The following is a 7695-nucleotide window of genomic DNA, read 5'->3' as shown; positions in this document are numbered from 1 at the left end:
TGGACTCAGCTAGTTCTGGAGCCTTGTTCTCCTGTCTCCTTTTTCTGTGAAATGCTCAGAGAGATGGTGAACCGCTGGGCCGGTGTAGGGGTGCTAGCTGGTGCAGGGGCTGGGGGATAATGGCCACATTAGACAGGTTGGTCCTAGGGGCTAAAGGATAGTCTGCCTGAGACCATGGGAAACAGAGGCCAGCTTGGTCATAGGTGGGAAGAAACTGGTGTGTGAGCAGGCTGTGACCTCGGTCTCAAGCTAACTTAGCCCTGTCCTTCCCTAGGCAGACGTTCCTTGCTTCTCTCTCATTGCTCTGTATTCTTGTTGTTCATATATTCTCTTACTTGCTGCCAGGCCATTCATTTGTTCTTCCACTGTCCACTTCTTAGTTTGTGGGTTAGTCAGTTCAATAGTCTGCCTGTTTGTCCCATCATCCATCCATCCACCCACCCACCCACCCACCCATCCATCCATCCATCCATCCACTCATCCATCCATCCATCCATCCATCCATCCATCCATTCATCCATCCGATCAGTCCAACTCCCCCAGCCCAGGTTGGACAGACATGAGATGCAAATGTAGCCCTGTCATGTTCGAATGCCAACAAGGGAGACAAGCCTAGGCTTCAGGTGCATTCCTAGGGATTGAGAGTGTCAGAGGCTCTTTAGCAGTGGGCCTGGGTCCTATGATCAAGTCCTATTTGTGTCTCAGGGCTCTGAGCCTGCTCTGTATCTATGTGAGCTTCCGCCTGTACAGCGGGCGTTCTCCTTGATCTCGTCGATCATAGGGGAGATAATAACAGTGGCTTGGATGGCTCCCATCCCTGGCCAGGCATGTGCTGGGATCTCTGGACATGTCCGTTGCCCCATAAGGATCGTCCCTTCTTTTCTAGGCCCTGCCTTGACTTTGTGAACCATGGTGGGGGTTTTCAGAATGCCAAGTGATCTGTGGACCCTGAGAGTCCCATTCTGCCTCCTTCCCTGCTGAAAGTTCCACTGCTTCCTGATCATTTAGAAGGAAAATAAGTAGCCTAATTCTGGGCCTACAGTGGGGGTGGGGGGGTAGGGTTCTATAGTTTCAACTTTGCCCGCTTTTCAACCTCTGCTTTCCCGAGCCAGCCCTGCCCACCCCCATTTCTTACCACCTCTGGCCCCGCCAGCTTCTTTGCACACCTTTCCTGACTTAGAATGTTTTTCTCCTGAATCCTTGCATAGCCGGTGGCACCACTGAATATCACCTCCTCAAAGGGGCCTTTGCTGACCGTTGGCTGTAAATAGCTCCCCACTGTCACATGAGCCCCCTCGTATTTTCTTTTGTGGCTCTGGGCATCTGAAAGCTTCTCATTCACTTGTTTATTTGTGTTTCTCACTGTCTGCCCCAAAACATGTTTAAGTTCCAGGGCAGCTTAAGCGACACTTAAGCTTCCAGTGAGGTGTGGCTGGGGCTTCGGCAGAGGTGAGGGCAGGCTGTGGAGCCAGGTGTGGTGGCAGCCACGGTGTCCTGGCAGTGCCTGGGAGATGATGTTACATCGAGGTCTGTCACCTTCCCCTGGGAATCTTGGGGTTGTTGTTAGGCGATTAATGAGATGATTAAATCACAGGCTCAGACTCAGAACTGTACAACCCACGGAGCTTCCCACCCAAAACCGTTGACACTTTGACCGTGAGCCCGTCATGAATTGTCAGCGTGTGTTTAGGGAGCAACAGAGGGTACTCACTTTGTGCCGGACCATGTTCTCCGAGGCATTGTGCATATGGAAATATACAGTTGTCATTGTTGTCTTTTGTAGCTGAGGAAGTGTAGGCATGGAGAAATCGGGGAGCTTATCTCTGGGGAGTTGAGGGGTGGCTAGTGCCAGGTGGGAGCACTGCTGGGTCTGGTTAGGACCCCACTGCTGTTGTGGGGAAGCCCAGCCTTACCTGACCCCTGCCCACATCCTGACTGAAGAGCCTCTGCTCTCTCCTCTAGAACTCCCCGCAAGTAACCTTCTTCCCCAGAATGCTTGTCACCCATGGAAGTCAGGAAGCTGTCACTGCTAGGACAGCGTTTCTTCTTTATACACTTAGAGTTCCTGCACCTTCCAGTGAATGACATGGGAAGCCAAGTCAGAGTGCCAGCTTCCGGGGGTGTTGACTGGGTCAGTCTGGTGGCCTTGGTGCTCGGTATTGAACATATAAATGAATGAACCAGTGGGTATACAGAGACTGCTAAGTATTACCTGAGCCCACCCCCACCCCAGTCTCTGTAGCACCATGCTGACACTTGTTTGGGGTCTTGATGTCCTCAGGGAAGTGAGACTTGCTTCCTGCTCCTGTAGTGGGCATCTGATGATGCTTGTGTAGCCCATGTCTTCTTACACATTGGGGAGACTACATGGTTAAGGAAGAGGAGTGGACTGTGCCTAGGACCGTAGGTGTCTCCTGAGGCTTTCCTTACCTAGTGGGCTCACTGCTCATCAGGTTTCAACAGGCTGCCCAGCATTTGCCTGGGGGTTCGAGGGCAGGAAGAAGCCCTGGTGGGGATAGCTGTGCCCTGTTCAGTACCACCCCCTCTCCCATTGTGGGGCAATATTCCTGAAGCATAGGGCAGTGCCCTACACTGAGGAAGCCAACTTTGTAGATGCGTGTTGAGGCTGTGGTGGTAGGAGAGCTTTCTGGAACCCCAGAGCAGAGGTGGGCTTTAGACACTGGGCAGGTAGCTAGGTGGTGTCATCAGTAGATCAGGTGTGACAGACAGGCTCAGAGACTTGGCTCCGAGGCCTAAGGAGTCTTCGGTCTGCTGGTTCTTGCCTCACCATAGTGACCAGCAGAGATATTCCATTCTGAGCTTTGGGCAAAGGCTTCAGGCTCGTCAGAGCACCATGTCTCAACCTGTGGGTTGTAACCCTGTGTGGGCGGGGAAGGAGCTCCGTCATGGAGAAGGTAGGATCACACATGCTGGGATTCCCAGTTTGGTACCTGTCTTGAAAGATAGATGGATTCATGTCAGCAGAGCAGCCCTGATGTGGGGAGAAGTCAGAAGAGCTGAAGGGAGCCCCCGCACCACAGATACTGGAGCATGTGTGTAAGGCTCCCCATATCTTAGGAACCCATCACCGGCAAGTTAGCATGTGTAGTGACTGCATATCACACAGCCAGGCACCATTCTGGAATCTTACGCCTGTTACCCTGTACTGTCCTCACAGCTTCCCTGTGGTTGTACTGTGACTCTCTGCCCTCACCGGTCAGGTTACAAATGGCAACTTTGAACTCTGGGCTTTGTTGTGATCCCAAGGCCCAGGCCTGGGCTTCTGACTGTAAAATCCACCCTTTCAACCTTCCGGTGAGGCCTAGGCCCACCCCTTCCCAGCTGTGATTGGTTGAGCCCCTTCACTTCCTAGAGAAGGACCCAGAGACCCAGAAAGGGTTGTCAGACTTTTCTGTTCCCTCCGCCCTCATCAATTCATGAATTTAAGTGGCTCAATAACCACAGAGCATCATGCCTGACCCTAAGTCAGGGAGCCCTCTGAGAACCAGGAGGGTATGGTCAGGGCTTGGGGTCTGGACAGATCTGTAGGAAGGACAGGGTGAAGCCCCTTGCCCCCAGATTTCCTGATAGGATGCTTTTTGACACATGACCATGCTGCTCAGACATGTTCTAGATGTTTTTCTGGGAGTGTGCCACAGTTCAGAATGTTCACAGCATCTTTCTTGAGAGGTTGGGAGGGAAGTGAGAAAGACCTGAAAAGCATCTAAAGGTAACTGGGTGGAGGAAGGGTTGGGGACTGTCACCCCAATCAACCTGGCATCCCCAGGGGAGCTGCCAGCAGAGAAAGGCCCCTGATCTGAGTCAATAAGGTGATGGTGTCTCAGGCTGAGGCAGGTTCATTGCCATGGACATCTCTGGGTATCAGAAGCTGGGTGTGGGGCTGATGAGGATACAGGGATGGGAGAGTGGAAGGTCAGGGAGGGCACTGCGTGCACATATCAGCCCTCTTTGTCAGGGTCACCTGTCTCTGCCCTCCCAGGCCTGTGGGGCTACAAAACCTGCCCTAATTGGATCCAGGATCCTCTGTCTTGTTCCTCACAGGAAGTTCACAGAAGCCAGTTTCTGAGGCTGGCCTAGCCTGGCTGCAATTTTAGGAGTAGCATGGACTAGGCAGCAATAGGGCTTCATGGAATGGGGGACTGTGGAGGGCAAAGGGGCTGTGGGAGGCAGATGTTGATCATGGATGTGTAGGTGGGTTTCAGAGAGCCAGGCAGAAGGCAATCTCACCTGAGCCCCTCTCTTGCAAAGCCTCTTGCTTGTCCGTTTTCAGTCATCCCCCTGGCCACTCTGGACTGCCCAGGACCCTCCTTCCCTACATGAACTGCTCTGGCCATCGCCTGTGCCTGCCCTACGCTCTACCTGCTCCAGACCACTGTGCTGCCATGGGGTCTCCTGACGCCTGCCTGTGTAGGTTTGCTGTTTGGGTGAGGAGGAGCAGTGTTCCCTCTCTGTACCGGGAATGCTTCTGCCTGTTCCCCTCTGCTCTTCTGGCATGAGGAGACCCTGCCCCTTTGAGGCCCTTCAGGCCTTATGGAGCACCAATGTAAGCTGAGCCCTGCCCATCTCCAGTTTGGTGGGTGCATGGCTTTGCCATGATCCTAACCTTGAGTGTCACTCTTGGCTGTTGGGGTGACTAGTTATTTAGAGGTATGACAAAGGAAGAAGCCTTAGGAGTGTGGAGCTGGGTAACCTGATTCCTGTGAGGGGAAAGATCAGGAAACAACTGCCTTGAATCTAAGACCTGTCAGTTGAACCGTGAAGCTCTGCTGGGGAAAAGGGAATGTACCCATGAACCCTCAAATAAGCTGTCCTCATCCAGCTCACAGCTTGTGTGGGGAACTGGATAGACAAACGACCAGACTATTCACCTGTGGCAGGGTGCTCTCAGCCGAGATTTGATGTCAGGATTCTGGCTCTAGAACCTTCAGATGGCACAGGCTGGCATATAAAAGCAGCTTGTTTGGGGTGGGCGGTACAGTGCTAGAGGGACAGAAGGATAGGTGTAACGGTTGGATGGCAGGGGAGAATGTGGCCGACAGGACCTTGTGGAGGCCTTGGCTGACCGGCCGAGGGGTTAGGACTTCCCCAAGCAGTTGTCACCTATAAAGGGCTTTCTGTGGAAGAGTGAGTGACAGACAGGCAGGCTAGTCTATCCCTCAGCCTGTCTTCCTGGCTGGAGCCCCTGGGTATAATGAGACTCCCAGTCCCTTCCTAACTGTCCTCCCACTGGGGGCATGGGTGGTGCTGGGGCTTGCAGTGGCACCTTTAGCTTCTCTTTTGGAAAAATTTGGAAAACTTCACAGTTTGGATAGGAGGCAAGGGTGCCTTGCTTTCCAAACAAAGCTTGCAAAAGCTTCGATTTCATTTTAAGACTATTCCTCAAGGCAGCCACATAACAACACTGTAGAAAAGTCATAAAAGACAGCTATGAAGTACATCAGCCCCTGGCCCTGTCTATGCCCTGTTGCAACCCCTGCCCCACTGTTAGCATTCAAGTCCCCTACCGGCATCCTGTCTTGAGCGTGATTTTTATCTTTCCTCGGCCTCCTGACTACTGTCTCACGAGTATCTCCTAATTGCCCATAGATGGTTATTAACTATACTTTTTAATGGGTGTGGTAGCCTGGCTCCAGATCCCCCATAGTCTGGATCAGAGTCCCACATTCCCTGCTTGGCTTTGGGCAGCTCCCCAGTCCCTCTGTGTCCCTGGTCCCTCATAGGTTCATGTGCACATTGAACAAATCACAGCAGTGCCGGTCACAGAGGAGAGACATTTCAGAGCCATCTCTCTGTCGCTTGCAAGTTTGGCTGTTCAGGTTTTTGCTCCTAAGAACCCATAGACGTAAGCAGCATCGCGCACGGGACTTCGGGTTGTTTCTGAGGGACAGCTGACCAAGTGTGGGCTCACTGGGCCGGGGGGTCTGGATACCTTTCGAGCTCCTCACACATCATGAGTTGATCCTTTCTGGAAATGTTTGTTCCAGTTCACACTCCCACCCATCACCCGCAGGTTTATCGCGTCCCCGCCTCCTCACCAGTACTGGGTAGTCTTGTTTTCGTGGTTCTCTTTGCTCCTTTGGCAGGGGAAGCCCGTTGACTTTTCATGGCTAGTGAGGCAGAACCGTTGGCTGTGTTCACTGGCCGCTCACATCTTTAAGGGTCAGCATACGTGCCGCCCACTCCTCACCTCAGCAGGGATGGGGTCAGGCAGATAGAGGGAGCAGGACTGAGTGTCATGCAGGGGACACTCAGAGGAGGGAGGGTACTTATTTCTGTCCAGACTGTAACATATTTAGTTCCCTCCACCTAACCATGCATGCACACTGTCATTCATTCATTCACTCATTCAAACACCAGGTGCTACCAAAAGTTCTCTAATTCTTTGTGATGGAGTGCCATGTCTCAGATGGCTAAGAAAAGACAGGTGTGGGAAGTACCCTGATGGAGGGCATGTAGGGCACAGGGCACAGAGTTCACGTAGGGTTAGCAGACCCCATATGTAAGAAGAGCCTGTGTATCAGGAGCCATGGGGGGAGTTGGAATTGGCCAATGAGTGACTCTGGGGTCCTTGAAGGAGAGAAAGCAAAAAAGGAAGTGGACACTGCAGAGAGGAACTGTCAGCTTGGGTGGCCGTTGTGCAGTGAGATCAAGCAGTGAGGCCAGAGGACAACCAATGACCAGCAAGAGCTGGTCATGTGATCCAAGCCACCCTCACCATGTCTGTAGCAGGGAGTCCTGAAGCTTCTAGGTAGGGCAGGGTGCAGTGACTCTTAGAGTTAGGGTAGGGTAGAGATGGAAAGCCTGCAGCCGTGGGGCTCTTGCAATAGCTGAGGCCTGAGCTGAAGGACTGGGCAGAATACCTGGTGAGGGGCAGAGACCTACTTTGTACCCCAACCTGTGTAGTCCTATTCAGGGTCAAAGTGCCGATTGTGTTACCTCTTTCAGGAAGCCCTCCTGACATTCCTCCAGCTTAGTTTTAGGGCCGGGCTGTGAGAGGCCTGATGTGCAGCCGTTCTGGTGTGCCCCCAACAGCTGAGCCGACTTTCCCATGAGCCTCTAGTTTAGCCCCTTAGGCTCCCAAGCACTTTCTTTCACTTTTTTAAATAATAAATTTATTGTTTTCATTTTAAAAGAAACGGAATGCCATGACTGGGAATTTGGAAATCAGAGAGACAAAGACAAAAAACAAAAACAAAACCCAAAAACCCATGCACTTCCTCCTCAGATCAATGAGGCTAGCCCCACCCCCATTGGCTTTGTTGAAAGCATGTTCCCACGTGGGACTGGGCAGATCTCAGTTGTAATGTCTGTGGTGTGGCTTGGGGGGGGCGGGGCCTAAATTTGTTGAACTGACAACCCGTACTTCTTCCACCCTAGCAGCAGTGCCCCCCACTACCTACAACCCACCAAGGGCTGTGTGTCCTCTGTGTCCACTGGTCCAAGTCTGTGCTTTCCTCATATGACAGAGCCTGGTACCTAGTGTGCCCTTCCCTCTGGAGTTTAGACTGGCCTCAGAGGCTTTCTGGGGAAAGATGACAGAGGGACCTGCTTTGAAATCTGTACTGAGCTTCGTAGCTTCAGCCAGGTTGCCTAACCTGTATGGTCCTCAGTTTCTTCATCTGTACCATGGGTCTATTGTTGCAGTAATGACTGTAAATATCCTGCCACAGTTCT

The sequence above is a fragment of the Grammomys surdaster genome, unplaced genomic scaffold, assembly GCF_004785775.1.
Source record: "Grammomys surdaster isolate TR1022 unplaced genomic scaffold, NIH_TR_1.0 126313, whole genome shotgun sequence".
Lineage (NCBI taxonomy): Eukaryota > Metazoa > Chordata > Mammalia > Rodentia > Muridae > Grammomys > Grammomys surdaster.
The sequence above is the reverse complement of the archived record's forward strand: the minus strand, read 5'-3'. Positions refer to the sequence as shown.